The 17,868-nt window shown below is 42.8% G+C and overlaps 1 protein-coding gene across 1 annotated transcript in view; it reads right to left on the reverse strand.

Moving 5' to 3' along the window:
• Positions 1–17,868, reverse strand: part of LOC308104748 (protocadherin-15-like) — a 249,305-nt gene that overhangs the window by 54,160 nt on the left and 177,277 nt on the right. The gene's annotated exons all lie outside the window — the stretch shown is intronic.

Below are 17,868 nucleotides of genomic sequence, written 5' to 3' on the forward strand. Positions count from 1 at the left end.
TGCCTTTGGGCTTGGCTCTATTGCTGCACTAGTAACCTCGTAGGGTAGTCAGGACGCCTGTTTAGCAGGGAGTGGAATTGGGAGTGAAAAGAGTGCTGGTTGTCTAAACCCTTCCAAGAATAACAGTAGGGAATGGCAGTGACAGGGACTACACAGGGAGGCAAGGTTCGAATTACAGGGGGGATTGAGGGGGTCTAACCCCCTTAATTAAGACTTGGACCATCTGAAGGAGGTCGAACCAACAATATTGTATCTAAATATTACAATATATTTCCCATATTTATGCCTGGAAAAGAAATTTTGGAATTGGAAGGTTCTCGGTTCAATCCCTGGCTCCCCCCGTGTCAGTGTCAAAGTGTCCTTGAGAAAGACACTTAACCCCTAACTGCTCCCAATGTGAGCAGATTGAAGCCTCGCATGATTTCCTCTGCCGCCGGGGTGTGAATGTGTGAATGTAATGCACTTTGTAAAGCTCTTTGGATAAAAGCGCTATATAAATGCACCATTTACCATACCATTTAATCTCCCCTGCTCCATGTATTGCGCAATTGAGTGGAGACAGATACTGCAGGTAAATTTAAGTACCTAACGTTAGCTATTTTAACACACTTTACCTCGTGTACATTTCTGAATTAGATTGAGACAGGTGTTTACAGATGAATGCTCATGATAACTTGTTTCTAATGCTTTTCACTAAGGAATGCAGGAGTTTTACCTGGTTGGTTTTCCAAATGTGCTGAAGGCTGAATAATTGTATTATTTCATGGCTGCGAGAACTGAATTTCCCTCCAGGTTAGATTTAATTTCATTCACAGAGTCAACATGAGGAAGAGGAAAGGAGATATTTTTTGGTGCAAAAGCTAAATGTGTATTAAAAGATTCAAAGAGGTTTTAATTGTTAGAACACTCCTCCACCTCTCCTACAGTAGCCCTCCACCTGTCCTAGTCCTCCACCTCTCCTTCAAGTCCTCCACCTCTCCGTCAAGTCCTCCACCTCTTCTTCAATCCCTCCACCTCTCCTTCAATCCCTCCACCTCTCCTTCCAGTCCTCTGATCATTACCATTCACCTGACTATAAATCAGCGCATTCCTCCCGCTCTCCCTTTTCCTCTCATTGATGCTCTGTGCTGTCTGTCCATTTCACTCCCTCCCTCCACTTCTTTCCTCGCTAGCTTTTTACGTATCCTTCCCTCCATCCTTATTCCTAGCAGATCTCCTTCCTTCCATATCTTGCCATCATCATAACATAACCCTTCCTCATCCTCGTCAAGGTATAGAGCTGATTTGGCCAATATATGCCAGCAGGCTTCTGCTACAATCCATATCCATCTCTCCCTCCCTCCCTACCTCTTTGGCTCTTGGACAGCGGTGTGAGAGCACAATGGAGAGCACACACACACACACACACACACACACACACACACACACACATACATACACACACACACACACACACACACACACACACACACACACACACACATGCAGGCACACACACACTTTTATGCACGTGCTCATACACAGCTCATTATCTGGCCAATGATCCCTCCCTGTGCTCAGTTTAATCGTCGCTGTCCTGACACCCTTAACTACAGCAAGCTGGGCTGCTACTGATAACACACACACACACACACACACACACACACACACACACACACACACACACACACACACACACACACACACACACACACACACACACACACACACACACACACACACACACACACACACACACACACACACACACAAATGCATACAGAGCAAAAGTCTTTCTCACACACAATGCCAGGTGCGCAGTATGCTATCCATGTGCTGGAACGCTAACTAAACGTGTGCACATGGCACACGCACACACACACACACACACGCGCGCGCGCACACACACGCACACGCACGCACACGCACACGCACACCCCCACCCCCACCCCCCCACACACACACACACACACACACACAGTATGTAATGTGTGATGTGTTCTTGTGTGTGTGTGAAGATGTGAGAAGAGCTCTACCTGATTTATACTTGGTTGCGTGCCGTGTCGCACACTGCAAACAGACGATCTGCAAGCTCGGCTGCAAGTTCAGATCGGCTACTTTCGGTGCACGACACAGACACGCTACAGAGTACAAATCAGGTATAAAGGTACAGAGAGAATAATGGGATCAGAGAGCACCAGTCAGATTGTAGTATAGTGACGCACTCTCTCTCTCCGTAAGTTCGTATTTTTCTCCTCTTTGCTACTATATCTTCAAGCATATCTTTTTCTTTCAGTCTCTTTAGTCTTCCTCTCTCTATTGATACAGACACGAAAAATGTAAGGAAAAACCAGCATATAAGTGACTTAATAAGGTGCTGGGCGACCACGAGCCAACAGAACTTTTTCAATGTGCCTTGGCATAGATTGTACAAGTCTCTGAAACTACTGGAGGAATGGGACACCATTCTAACAAAAGATATTCTGTCATTTGGTGTTTTGACGATGGTTGTGGAGAGCGCTGTCTAACGCCTCAGTCCCCATATGTACTCAGTTGGGTTGAGATCAGGTGACTACGTTTTCAAAACCAGTCAGTGACCTCCTGTGTCCTCCTGCCACCCACGTGTCCCAATAATGAACACTTTCACAGTCACTTCTTTTCTTCTTGCCATCGTGATCCAAAATCAAGGTCAGCTGAGCGTGCTTAGTATTTTTATACATGCCACAGAGCATGAGAGGATGTTAATTGCTTTATTATATTATGAAATCCATCCATCCATCCATCCATCCATCCAGTCTCAAAAATATATCTAAAAAACAACCGTCTTTCCATGAAATGTGCTGTGCACCTTCATGCTCCTTGTTTGTAAAGACCATGAGTAATGACACAAAGAAAAGGTTTTGTGAGTGCAAAGCTTATTGGAACAATAAAGTAGATACTTTATGGAACAATATCAGACAAGCCCCAAAAAAGGAAGAAAAGCACTTGTTATGAAAGAGAGATAGAGGATGAAATGCTGGGTGAAGATTTGACCCCAATCAGTTTCTGAACAGTATCTCTCTGGATGGGGTTAGGAAGGCAGTTGATAAGGCTAACTCAAACAAAGCAACAGGAATTGAGAATTTATCCAATGAACCTATGAAGTCCCCCTAGCAACTCCTTATCCTACATGGCTATTTTCAGGCTTGCTTTGAAAACAGTTTAATTCCATCTTTTGTGGCTGAAAGCAACAATCAAATCCATATCAAAGGACCATCATCCAAAAATGACTCACATGTCCCAATGAATTACATAATGTATCAGTCTATTCAGCACAGGATACAAGGTCCACTCCACTAATTTGAACTCCAGACTGGCTAACTAGAGTCTGGTCTACTTGTCCACAAAGGCAGAGCCTGTACCGCACTGTATGTATGTATTATACAGTACATACATAATATACATATATTATACAGTATATTCTGTGTCCACAGTGGTGCAAGCCAGGAAAGGGAAGCAAACCTCTGTCTGCATAAGAAAGAAAGAAAGAAAGAAAGAAAGAAAGAAAGAAAGAAAGAAAGAAAGAAAGAACAAACTCTTAATTGTAGAAAAATGGGGTTCACTGGGAAGCACCATCACATTTTCTTTTGGAGACTGTCATCTATGATACTCTACAATATTTGACTTTTGGAAAAGGTATTATGTAAATGACTTGCTGATTCTGCAGTTAGAGCCCTTGGAGCAGTTGTAAATGAGATGAAGATGTGTTCAGATCTCGGATATTGAGCTTTCACTCAGCTTTATCATTCCTGTATACCTACTGTATGTCCGGTATTAGATTATGCAGCTGGTAATTGGGGATTTAAAGAACACAGTAAATGCACTGTCCTATGAAATAGAGCTTTACGAAGTTCCTCTGTGTGCACAAACTTGCTCTGATCCTTGTCATGAATGGAGACATGGACAGGGAACCAAATGGAGTTAGACATAAAGGGACTATTATGGTTCAGAATTATAAATGTGTCTGAGGATAGGATGTTTATCATAACTAACCACCCATGGACAAGAGGATTTTTATATATTTTCAGAAGCCGATTTAAGTTATATTTTAGTAACAGGTAACCTGCAAGGTTAATCGAAACAAGGAAAAGTAGTTTCTTAGGAGAGATGGGCAGTTGATATTTGGTCTAGGCCTAAACTCAGAACATAATGATTAGACAGCAGTACTCTCTGAACCATATATTACTCTTAACCCAATCTGGGAACCCAGCGCCAAATGAAAAGGAAAAACAGCGCCCTCTGCTGTTTTTGACTATCTCAGTTGGCTCTGGGAGGAAGAAAACGTAGCACCCGTGCGCAAGGAAACCGGGGTTTTGGTCTGCCTTCAGCGCATCACTTCCGGTGGTGCGACTATGTTTTCATTCCCACTAACAATATTTCTACACGGAACACTAACACCACTTCTCCCAGAGAACATGGATCGTTTTGGTTATAAGCCCACTTGTTTCTATGATGAAAGAGCAAGTTAAAATGTGAATATCTTTCCGTGGTTTTGTCTTCTCCGCGGACGCTATTGTTAAATTAGTTTTGCTTTGTTTCGAGTGGGGAAGGATCGACGGACACGTGAATCCCGCCCACTACATTTGATTGGGAAAAGCGCGGCCTGCTTCCTGATCTGAAGGCACGCCCACTTGTAGGCTACTGCGTACATGTTATGACGAACCTCCCCGACAGATTCAAACGCAGAGCAGAATCTGTTCTTGAGAGATTACTCTTAACCTGATTCAATTTGTGCACAATTAAGATTGGGCATTCCATTCTCCCTTTACAGTCTAAAATAATACACTTACACGCACATCCAAGCAAGACTTTCGACGGGTGCAGGATAAAAAACATATAGTACAAGAAAATAACAGATAATCCCACACTGTTCTTGCTGCTCCCTAAGTTAATCTTATTAGTACAATGTTTTGACCAGTGTGGTCTTCGTCAGCAACATATGGATCATCTATTAAAAGATTTGCCATAGAAACTGACCGTATTACCAAGGGCTCTAGCCTGGTAAACCCTCCCTCCGGAAATCTCATTTCCATTTGATTTCAGAAGTGAGTCTGGCCTGATCGCCCATTCTGCAATATTGGCTGTGGGCTGGAGTTGGGCGGGAGTAATACCGTTGACTGACAACCCCTTCAGCCAATGATCGTTTTTCCCCTTCAGCCAATTGCAGTGCATTTTTACCACCTCCGCGACTAATGTGACGCAACGGGACTTTTGAGATGGCCATGCCCAAAATAGGTTGCCTTATGCGTGTCACTGTCCGCCCCTGCCGGTTCTCTGAATTTTTATTTTTAAATAGGCTCTGTCATGATTAATTGACCACATATATGAAGTTAAACAACTAAATTCTATCCAAACGATATCTTATAAGTAAATTACGTGCCTCAAAAACTAAGTTTGAGAGCGTTTTATAAACGACAGTAAGAAGTGAAGGCACTCGCACAAACAACAATGGCTGCCGTTCGTCTTTTGTCGGCTGCACTCAGGCTGCACTCGGCTTCATTCGGGCTCACTTGAACTCGCCACCTGATTGGCCAACTGTCGCTGTCAATCAAAGAACGATGAGCGACGACGCTGATAGGCTCGTCCATTTGGTGTACGGGCTAGAAACGCCCAGACAAGCCTTCAGGCCAGACTCACTTCTGAAATCAAATGGAAATGAGATTTCCGGTTTACCAGGCTACAAGGGCTCCATACTAGGGCCCCTCCTGTTTTCGGTCAACAATAAATATCTTCCCCGAAAATAGCCGATCTACAAGCTCACAACACATCACGTAATGGAGCATGTTGTGAGCTTGTAAATCCGCTATTTCTGCAAGGGTTCAAGTGTTTAATAATATCCCATAGGAAGAAAGACTGTTTAGAGACCGAAAATGAGTTTTACCGTCCTTTTTACAATGATCTGAGGCAAAACCTCTTTACCGAGTCATTAACCTGAATCTGCTTCACCCTGAAGATGGTCAAAGGCTTGAGCTGCATTGAAGTCATTAAAGTAATGAGGGAGTGTCTAATAATGCCCAATTAATGTGGAATGCCCGGGAAAGGAGAAAAAGATCTTTGTTTATGCCCAGAATTTAAGTTAGCCTTTTAAGTGTGCATTTGTAAGTCCAAGTTAAAATGACTTTGTAGTTTACATGTGCAATACATGTATAAGGTATGATGTGTAATTGTGTATGTACAGTATACTGTATGTATAATAAGATGAATGTACTGCAGTATATATATATATATATATATATATATATATATATATATATATATATATATATATATATATATATATATATATATATATATATATATATATATATGTGTGTTACACTTTCTTTGCTTCTAATGAAAAACCTGTAAGGGTCCATTTGGAACCCATTCAAGGAACCCTGAGGGTCCACTTTGAGAACAATTGACCATGGATTGAGTGAGTGAATTGGCTTAATTAGTTGGACATGCCCCCCCAAGGTGCAGCTTCAGACCATGCATCACACGGTAGATGTTCTAAATATGGCCCTTAGTCTTGTTTTCTGTACTCTTCCCACCCGTTCTCCTTCTATTCTATACATTCCTTTCTTCTGGTCTCTGTGACCCTCCCCACCTCCTTTGTTCTCTCCATCACCTCTCTCCCTCCTCCTACCTTACTGTTCTGCAGTGGTAGAAAGTAACTAAGTACATTTACTGTACTTAAGTCCAATTCTGATGCAGTTTGACTTTACTTGAGAATGTCAATTTTTCAACACTATACTTCTACTCCAGTACAACTCAAAGGCAAATATTGTACTTTTACTCCATAACAATTTTACAGTTACTTTTGATTATTATTACAAAACATATATTAACAAGCTAATCACAATTTTATACTTTGTCTATTAAAATGCATTTGATTTGAAATGTTAGCACTTTGGTATAGGCTACTAAGTATATTTTGATGCTAATACTTTTGTACTTTTACTCAATTGAAACTTTGAATAGGGGCCTTTGACTTATAACAGACTATTTCTACATTGTGGTATTGCTACTTTTACTTAAGTAAATAATAAGAGTACTTCTTCCGCCACTGCTGTTCAGTACGTGTCGACTCGCTCTCAACCATCTCTCTCATCCTCTCTCAACATCCCCCCTAGGATTTCTCTTCCTGTCAGTCTCTGCCCCCTTGCGTCTTCTTGCTTTCTACAACGGTGTCACAGGCTGTCATCTCTTAGCATCCGTCACCTGCTGTCTGTCACTTTCAGGGCCTGTGTCACTCAGCTGATCCAGAAAGGTGCAGCGCCAATACATCAAGTATAGACGCAATGGTTGTTTGGACAAAAGACAGAGAGATAGAAATAGAGATAGAGCATTAATCAGTCAATGAGAGAAAGATGAGATGGGAGAAAGAGAGAGAAAGAGAGAGAGAGACAGAGAGAGAGAGAGAGAGAGATATGGACAGGACATTAAGCATGTCTGACAAGGTTGTGATCCTCTGAAATAGAATTTCCTCTCTGCTGATTGACTGAATGAATTCCACTGAGGTTGACAACAGTCCAGTGTGTATGTGGGGCTGCAGTGTGTGTGTGTGCAGGGGCGTCACAGGGGGGGTGTAAGTGGGACTGAGTTACTAGGGCCCCAGAAAAAAAAAAGAAAAAAATGTTGGGGTATTTTTTAAAGAAAAAAAAATCTTAGGGAATCTTTGTCCCCAGGGCCCAGAATTTGGTGCTACGCCCCTGTGTGTGTGTGTGTGTGTGTGTGTGTGTGTGTGTGTGTGTGTGTGTGTGTGTGTGTGTGTGTGTGTGTGTGTGTGTGTGTGTGTGTGTGTGTGTGTGTGTGTGTGTGTGTGTGTGTGCGTGCGTGCGTGCGTGCGTGCGTGCGTGCGTGCGTGCGTGCGTGCGTGCGTGCGTGCGTGCGTGCGTGCGTGCGTGCGTGCGTGCGTGCGTGCGTGCGTGCGTGCGTGCGTGCGTGCGCATGTGTACTAGACACTGGCTGAGTGACAAGAGACTTCATATGACAGCTTTTCATGGAAAGCACAGATGCTCACAAACGTCAGGTCTGTATTGGCGTGTGTGTGTGTGTGTGTGTGTGTGTGTGTGTGTGTGTGTGTGTGTGTGTGTGTGTGTGTGTGTGTGCATGTGGACTGATAATATCCTTTTGAGCAAGAATTCGATTTTATTTCATTTTATTTAAAGACAATAATTTCTTGCAGCAATGTTTTCTTTATAAGATAGTATACTGTAAGCGTAGAGGGACAGGAAACTGTGGTCAGAGAGAAAGGAGACACGTGACAGGAGTCAGAGTCAAACTCAAACTGTTCAGCAGGGACAGAACTGGGACCAATAGCATATTCCTCTGCAGTGAAGCTCTACCCTGTTAGGTGAAAAGAAGCAGCCGGTGACTTCATGTGTATTGTCTGCAGCCCTCACCAAGATCAAGCAGTCCGGGTCAGCAGTGACAGGGACTACATGAGGTGGAAATGGGAACTGGCATAACGACTACATTGGGAGAGAAATGAAAAATAGAAAAACATATAATAAAAAAAGAAATCGGAATTGCATCTTCCCTAGGTTACTGAGGTAGGATATACAGTATAACTGTACTGTATGTTGCAGCCAGACTAGGAAAGAAATTCAGCAAATAGAATATATTCTATATTATATAGAATATAAATGGGAGAATAAATTAGCAACCGGGATATATAGAATATACACGTCCATGCAGCACAAGGATTGGCCAAAGTAAATACATAACGCAAAAGTACAACATGTGCAGGAGATGCATTTATCATTTTGGAAAATATTGATATTCAGGCTGGCCATCCAACTGAATTTAAATCAGTATTAAGAAGAAGACTTATTCTGTATAAGGCTAGGCCAAATTGTATGTCTGTGCGAGTGAGTGTGTGTGTATTTTCTGTAGCCTCCTAGACACAACCGACGTGAATTTGCATTATGTGTGTGTGTGTTCTGCACAAAGCATGGCATGTGTGTGTGTGTGTGTGTGTGTGTGTGTGTGTGTGTGTGTGTGTGTGTGTGTGTGTGTGTGTGTGTGTGTGTGTGTGTGTGTGTGTGTGAATCGTCACTAAATGAAGCCAAGTATCTACTTTGGAACTGAGTAGCATTAAAACATGAACAGCTCTGAACCGACCTGCTGGTTTTGGTGAGCTATGCCAGGCTGGCACGGCCACCTGTCTATGGGGCCCTGGAACCTTTTCAAACGGCAACATCATTGAGCTTACAGGGCATGCAGCTGTAGCTCTCATTGCGCGAGCTACAATGAGCAAGCAGGTTTGGCTTTAAGCGTCTTCAATGAGAACACGGATTAACATATGGAGGATGCTATGGGACACAGCAGTTGCAGGGATCAGATTGTTCGGTTAAAGGAGCACGTCACCCATTTTCAACCTCTTTTCCGTATAATTGGTCCTCACTAATGCTCATTATAAGATGGCAGAATTTCCGTTGGGTCATACAGTATATCTCAGGGGTCGGCTCTGGACAGTTCCCAGTGACATAATCGCTGGGAATTCCAAGCTAATGGAAACTACAGCCTTTCTCTTGCTGGAAGGTTAGAACACTGAAATAGAAGCCATTGATCCTGCAGTAAGTAAATAAAAAATGTAACAGAAAAATGACGATGTGACGATGTTATCCATAGGCAGGTTTCTGAACTGTCCACAATCCACCTCTGAGACGCAGAGCAAGTAGACAGAAATGGTGCCATCTTATAATGAGCATTAGCGAGGGCCAATTATATGAAGATAAGACTGAAAACAAGAGAAGTGCTCGTTCAAAGACCTCGCTGAATGCTAGGATGCCTTGCCTAGAGAAGCTGACATTCAATCAAATGAGTTATGTAACCAGTGAGTCTCTGACTCTGACTCTTGAGGTGAGAGGTTGTGTTTGTCTGAGCTCCTGAGCCTTGGATTGCTGAAACACTTTTTAAAGACTTTTGTGAAATACTTTCAACACTTTTCACAAAGACCAAAAAGGATCAAGGACAACAAGGAATAAAACAGCTTTTTACCACTCAACAAAACATTTGGAGTTAAAACTTGCTCCTTTACCAGAAAAGACACACAACAAACTTGAGTAAGTAAACCTGAAGTTTGGAGATACATTGCAGAACTCTAGTCTAGAGACATTGAAGTGTAGTAAGATTGTTGTAAGACTGTAGTAAAATAGAATACTGTAGAATCATAGTAAACTGCATGGGAACAGTTTAAACATTTAGACACATAGAATAGTAGTAGTAGTAGAAGCAGGCAGCAAAGTAGCATAACAAAGGAAAGTACCGGGGGAGGGGTGTTAGACAGGGGCGTGAAGCTAGGTGAGCCAGGTGTGAGCCTGAACAATGGAAGCCATGGCAACCGAGCTTCTAGCTACAGCAACAGCACACACACCCACAACACCGATACCAATTGAATATCCAACATCAGCTAAGGTTAAGGATAAGGAGAACTACAAGACAGAACTCCTGACAAATAACTTAGAGACACTTTATGCAGACTATAACTCAAAGAAGGTTGAAACAAACCTAATCTTTTTCACACATAGACCTCAGGCATGGATTGAAGCCACACAAAAGCACTACACAGAGATAAAAAAGGTACCACTGACTGATGGATGTAGCCTTAAACTGCACTCAGAGGAAGGAGCCACCACTGTAAACATTTACAAAACTGGAAGAGTAACAATCCAGGGAAATAGAACACCCATAATGAATGACTTCACCAAAATCAGGGAGATGGCACAAGAAAAGTGCACTCCAACCACTATAGACATAGACAAGACAATACATCCAGACACAGTAGAGAGTCCACCCCCACCCCCACCAATCAGTGCCACAAAAGCTCACACCATAGAGCCACACCTGCTTACCAAGTTGAATGACCAATTCTTTAGATTAGAATATAGGCAAGTACAGATGGAGCAACAGCTATTGGGGTATACGGAAGAACAGACAGTTCCCAGGGCCAGTGCCACAAAGGAACAGGCAGAGAGTGAGCCTACGCTCAGACAGGAGTTGGTACAGCTACGGGAACATATGGGAAAGGAGATAAGACAGCTAAAGGAAGACATGAGAAAGGAGCTAGCAAAGCTAAAAGAAAGACAGGAAAAGGAAATAGCAGAGACTAGGGAAAGTATGAGAAAAGACACAGAACAGCTAAGGAAAACGACAGAAAAGGAAATAGGGCAACTGAGGAGAGAGATAGAAAAGCTTGAAAGGGAAGCAAGACCAACCAGCAATCAGCAGGAAGGGTTAGAAATACCAGATAACCCTGACCAATCAGCGGTACCTCAAAGCCAAGTACTCTCCCAAGAGATCGTTCAAGAAGAGGACCCACCACAACCCTCCCCCACTGCTACACCTCCAGAAAACCGCCAGCTACAAAAACCAGAAATTGTACTCCTGACTGACTCAAATGGGAAATACATCGATGCAAGAAAGCTCTTCCCAAAGCACAGAGTTGAACACATCAGATGTCGAAACACAGCACGTGCAATGGAGTTACTGACAAGGGACCGGCTGGGCTCCCCCAGCCATATAATAATCCACACCGGCACAAACGACATATGGGTACAGGAAGACCACGAGATGGTCACATCTACCAAGGGAATGATAGAAAAAGCCACCTCAACATTCCCCAACGCAGAAGTAGTCATCTCGGCACTGCTACACAGAGGCGACGTCGAATACGACTACATCAACGCAATCAACGCACAGACTTCCAGAATCTGTGCAAGGAAGAGTAAGGTCCACTTCGCAGAACACCCAACCCTGCACAAGGGAAGCCTACACGACCAGGTACACATCCGCAAGGCTGATATCCCAACCTTTGCAAAGAGCCTGAAGGACATCGCACTCGACCGCGACTACCCTACAGACACAACACCCTACACACGCAACCACCGTGGACAACATCCTACACCCAGAGGACACCGCACTGCACACAGAGGACACTCTACTAGACGTCACCACCCCTATCAACCTAGCAGACCCTCTCCTAGACACCCCTCCGCCCCATCCAGACCCCATGCCACACAACAGGGCGGCCCACCCACACCCCTGATGCATATCCTCACTGCTCCACCCAGACCTCATCCCACACACAGCTCACCCACACCACTGATGTCCATCCCATACACTCTTGCATCAGCCTCACCACCGCCCACTCTCCCCCTCCCTCTCCAACCATACACATACGCACAGGCGGTGACCAGAGCCATCCCCAGCACACACAGCATCGAGCAGATGTTCAGGGAATTCTACACAGCATGGGCCCAGGGCAGAACCTCTGGAATGTAACAACAATGTGAACAATGGAGTACAAATCACTCACCATATCATCCTGGAATATACAAGGTTTGAGGTCGACTGCCCTTGGCATCAAGAGCAGAACCCCAGACTTTGCCAAAGAGATTGCAAACATAGACATCATTGTTCTACAAGAGACATGGCACAGAGGGGACGGCCCCACTGGCTGTCCTACTGGCTACAGAGAACTCGTGGTACCATCTACAAAACTGGCAGGAGTCACCCAGGGAAGGGACTCTGGAGGTATGCTAATATGGTACAAATCAGAACTAATCCACGCCATTAAGCTAGTAAAAACTGGAACTTCTTCCATCTGGCTGGAATTAAACAAGGAACTTACCACAACCGAAAAAAATGTCTACCTGTGTGCCACCTACATCCCCCCAATTGAATCCCCTTACTTTACAGAGGACTTTTTCCCCACACTAGAAGAGGATATCAGCCATTTCCAGGCACACGGTCACATTGTAATTTGTGGAGACCTAAATGCCAGAACAGGACAAGGGCCTGACACCCTCAACACACAGGGAAACAAACACTTACCAGGAGGGGGACACATCAGCTCCCCAACATGTCCCCCGAGATACAATCACGACAAAACAACAAACAAACATGGGTCACAACTGCTACAGCTCTGTCGCTCACTGGGTCTGTACATCGTTAACGGTAGACTCCGAGGGGACTCCTTCGGTAGATATACATACAGCTCATCCCAGGGAAACAGCACGGTAGATTACTTTATCACGGACATAAACCTGGCATCGCTCAGAGCTTTCACAGTCAGCCCGCAAACACCCCTGTCAGACCACAACAGAACCACAGCCTATCTAAACAGATCAACACACAGACACAAAGAACAAACGCCAAACAAACTACATACTATAAAAAACGTTACAAATGGAATGAACACAGCGCAGAAGCTTTCCAAAATGCTATTAGGCAAAAACAAGTCCAATCACAACTGGATCAGTTCCTAGAAAAAACCTTTGAAGAAAACAGTGAAAGTGTAAACAGGGCAGTAGAAGGCCTCAATCATATATTTGAACTAACAGCCTCACTAGCAAACCTAAAAGTATCAAATAGGAAAGCCAGAAAAAATGTTGAGAATGACAAATGGTACGATAATGACTGCAATAATCTCAGGAAAAAATTAAGGAAACTATCAAACCAAAAACACAGAGACCCAGACAACCACAACACACGTCTCCAATATGGGGAAACACTGAAACAATACAAGAAAACAGTAAGAGAAAAAAGAGATCAACATGTTAGAAACCAACTGCAAGATATCGAGGATTCCATACAGACAAACAGCTTCTGGGAAAACTGGAACAGACTTAATAAGCTAAAACAGGACGAACTACCCATCCAAAATGGAGATATATGGGTGAACCATTTTTCTAGCCTCTTTGGCCCAATCGAGAAGAACAAAGAGCAAAAACAAATAAAAGATAAACTACAAAACCTAGAGTCAGCCGTAAAAGACTACCAGAATCCACTAGATTCCCAAATCAACCTAAAAGAACTACAAGACAAAATAAAAACACTTAAAACCAAGAAGGCCTGCGGGGCGGACGGTATTCTAAATGAAATGATCAAATTCACCGACCTCAAATTCCAAATAGCCATACTAAAACTCCTAAATATCGTGCTCAGCTCTGGGATCTTCCCCAGCACATGGAATCAAGGGCTGATAACGCCACTCCACAAAAGTGGAGACAAATATGACCCAAATAACTACCGCGGGATCTGTGTAAACAGCAACCTCGGAAAGATCCTCTGCATGATCCTCAACCACAGAATTCTAAACTTCCTCACAGAAAGCAATGTCCTGAGCAAATCACAAATTGGCTTTCTACCAAAATATCGCACAACAGACCACATTTACACTCTAAACACCCTAATTGACAACCAATTAAACAAAAACAAAAGCAAATTATTCTCCTGCTTTGTCGACTTCAAAAAAGCATTCGATTCAATTTGGCATGAGGGTCTGATGTACAAACTGTTGGAGAGTGGCATTGGGGGGAAAACCTATGACATCATAAAATCAATGTACACTAACAACAAATGTGCAGTTAAAATAGGCGAAAAGCACACAGACTTTTTCCCCCAAAGCCGAGGAGTTAGACAGGGATGCAGCCTGAGTCCAACACTCTTCAACATATATATCAACGAATTAGCAAAAACGTAAGAACAGTCCACAGCTCCAGGCATCCCCTTGGCAAACACAGAAATCAAATGCTTACTTTTTGCAGATGACCTGCTGCTGCTGTCTCCAACCAAGGAAGGACTACAGCAGCAACTTGATCTCCTACACAAATTCTCCCAGACATGGGCCCTGACAGTGAACCTAACTAAAACTAAAATCATGATATTTCAAAAAAGATCCAGCCGCCAAAACCATCAATTTTTCCTAAATACAATCCCACTAGAACAAACAAAAAACTATACCTACCTTGGCCTAAACGTCAGCAGCACAGGGAACTACAACCAAGCTGTAAAGGACCTGAGAGACAAGGCAAGAAGGGCATTCTATGCTATCAAAAGAAACATCAAAATAGACATCCCAATTAAAACCTGGCTTAAAATACTGGACTCTGTGATAGAACCAATTTCCCTCTATGGTTGTGAGATCTGGGGACCATTAGCAAACCATGACCCTGAAAAATGGGATAAACACCAAACCGAGACCCTACACACAGAATTCTGCAAATCCATTCTCCGTACCCAGCGAAAAACACCAAATAATGCATGCAGGGCAGAATTAGGACGATACCCACTAATTATCAAAATAAAAAAGAGAGCACTTAAGTTCTACAACCACCTAAAAGAAAGCGACCTAGATGCACTCCATAACAAGGCACTCACACACAGCGAAACCCTAGAGAGATGCCCCCTCAGCCAGCTGGCCCTGGAACTCCGGGCACAAACACAAACAGAGCCACCCATTGGACTAAACCAAATTATAAAACAGCAAAAGGAAAACTACCTGACACACTGGAAAGAAGCAACACAAAAGCAGAGTAAACTAGAATGCTATCTGGCCCTAAACAGAGAATACGCAGTGGCAGAATACCTGAGCACCGTGACTGACCCAAAACAAAGAAAAATCTTAACTAGGTACAGACTCAGTGAGCACAGTCTTGTGATCGAGAAAGGTCGTCACAGGCAGACCTGTATCCCGAGAGAAGACAGACTATGCACCCACTGCACACAAAATGAAGTGGAAACCGAGCTACACTTCCTAACCGTCTGTCCATTGTACCAAGACATCAGAGACACATACTTCCCACAGATTACAACCACACACGGAGATTTTGAAAACATGACCAATGACAAAAAACTCCCATATCTGCTGGGCGAAGTACAACAATGTGCAAACACAGCAGCAAGATTCGTGAGTTGCTGTGATAGGAAAAGGATATCAAACGGAACACAACCACCCTAAAGACTAATCATTGGGTATATTCCGGCACTATAACTGCACCCAGTGATCTTGGTACATAGAAATTGATCTATTGAAGATTCTGACTTTCAAATGTACATATTTTTTGTTTTGATTGTATTGCTGTATTGTTGTATTATGCTTTCTGCTTTGGCAATGTAAACGTATGTTTTCTCATGCCAATAAAGCCCTTTGAATTGAATTGAAATTGAATTGAAATTGAATTGAGTCTTTTTTGGAAAGCCTAATTGTCTACGTGATCATGCCTCAGTCCAAATGAAACCAATTTACAATTTTGGCATTTAGCAGACGCTCAGAGTAAATTACAAGTGTGAGATCAGAGTAAATGGCATGAACCCTCGTCATCAGACGACAGGGGAAATGGTTCAGTAAGTAGTGCAAAGAAAACAACTTGGTTCATCAAAGAAACTAGGATACCAGGTAAACATCAGACCAAGCATCTGACTAAACTACATCTTAACATTTGTGATCAAGCAAAAGCAAATGTAAAAAACTTTATGTGAACAAAATTACCAACCTATACCTGCATAACATCCATCAAAATAGGTGGTAAGATGGGAAAAGAAGGAGTGCTAGGGGGGTGAGCTGGAGTCTGAAGAGGTGAGTTTTAAGACTGCGGTGGAAAATGTGGAATGAGGCTGCAGTTCTGACTGTGACTTTCTCACAGTGCTGGAAAGTAACTAAATACCTTTACTCGAGACTGTATTTAAGTAAAATTTTCCGATACTTCATACTTCTGCTCCACTACATCTCAGCGGCAAATACTTTTTACTCAACTACAATTATTTGACATCTTAATAATAGAGTGAAATTACTATTACACAACATATATTAACCAAAAGATATATAACCGATATGCCAATACTTTTGTACTTAAGCTCAAGTAAAATGTTTAATACAGGACTTTTACATGTAACAGAGCACTTCTATATTGTGGTGCTGCTACTTTTACTTAAGTAAAACATTGGAGAACTTCTTCCACCACTGCTTTGTCATTATTATGCAGCAGAACAGCACAAGACAGACTGTTCTGCCACTGGACTAACACAGTAAGTGTTTCCAATAATGTATTAATGCGTTGGGATCAGATATGCATTTGTATGAATACTGTAACAAAGAATACTGCAACCAGCAATACTGCAGTGATGATGTGAGTGTGACATTAACACTGGAAAATTTGCATTTTAAATCACAGAACAACCACTCACAACATGCTCACAACGTGTCGCATCATGACGCATTGTAAGACGAAAAATAATATAGGGCTTAACATTTTAAACTGTTCTTCCTGCTGGGGACCCTCCTGGACTCCCTCAAGGACCCCTGGGGGTCCCCTGACCCCACTTTGAGAATCAGTGGTTTATGGAATTTTTGATTGAGGTTAGGGCCCCTTGAAACTTAGCAAAGGGGTGCTTTACGAGTTTAATGGCAGAGTTCAGATGTGTTTTTCACACTGAAACTCTGATCTCAGATTACCTGAGTTCACCCTATACTATACAGTACACAGATACCAGTATGGCCTAACCTATGAGACAGCTTTAAACACGCGCGCACCTACAGTACCTCTGTTTGTGTATCATAGACTACTTACTAAAAACATAGTCTGATGAACGACCTAGGACTCTTCTCCCTCCTGGCTGCCAAGCTGTGGAAAGACCCCGCCATCGTGATGGAGTAAGGGCTGCAGACTCACTCCCTATATCTTCTATAGTCAGAAAACTATAGTCAAACATTTTGAGTAATCGTTACCTATTTATCACACTATGTACGTTACAAAAATAGATGTATGCTATAAGTGGGTCTACAGATGCTAAGTTTGTTATTTTTAGACACAATCATGCTAGTCTGATGCTAGATCTACCTGCTATCATAGTTAATTTGTAGCACTTGTTTTCGTTGCGCTCAGTTTACTTGAATTGGGTTCCTGCTGCTTACTCTAATCTTGCACTTAAAAACAGTACATGTTAAGTCACTTTGGATAAGATTGTCTGCTAAACGCCTAAATTGTAGCCTAAATTATTCTCTACCGTTCCTCTGATTCTGTTTAAACATTTGCAATCTTGAGTCTGCACCAACGGAAGAGATTGCTCAGCCTTCAATGT

Source organism: Gymnoscopelus braueri (genome assembly GCF_963280865.1).
Source record: "Gymnoscopelus braueri genome assembly, chromosome: 17".
Taxonomy (NCBI): Eukaryota; Metazoa; Chordata; class Actinopteri; order Myctophiformes; family Myctophidae; genus Gymnoscopelus; species Gymnoscopelus braueri.